Here is a 377-nt window from a genome sequence, read left to right as displayed (position 1 = left end):
GCATTTCGACTTGCGGGACACTTTTGTGCGTTTCTCTCCAGAGCGCCTCTCGCGCTCACCCCTCCTGCGCTCGCTCTTTCTTCCCCTCACCTCCTTCTCTCCCTTTGCTCCTCGTTCTCTCCCGGAGTTGTTGTTGCTGCCCTAGTTCCTTCTCTCCCTTCTCCCCCTCGCCCTCCCTGGGGTGTGTGGCAACTTTCCCCCTCGCTTCTCCGCCTCCGGGTTCCCCTTCTATGTGACCATGGCAGTGCCGGCGGCTTTGATCCCTCCAACCCAGCTGGTCCCCCCTCAGCCCCCGATCTCCACGTCTGCGTCCTCCTCCGGCACCACCACCTCCACCTCCTCGGCAACCTCGTCTCCGGCTCCGTCCATCGGGCCCC

Source organism: Myotis brandtii, unplaced genomic scaffold (genome assembly GCF_000412655.1).
Source record: "Myotis brandtii unplaced genomic scaffold, ASM41265v1 scaffold92, whole genome shotgun sequence".
NCBI lineage: Eukaryota > Metazoa > Chordata > Mammalia > Chiroptera > Vespertilionidae > Myotis > Myotis brandtii.
Note: the sequence above shows the minus strand (reverse complement) of the source record.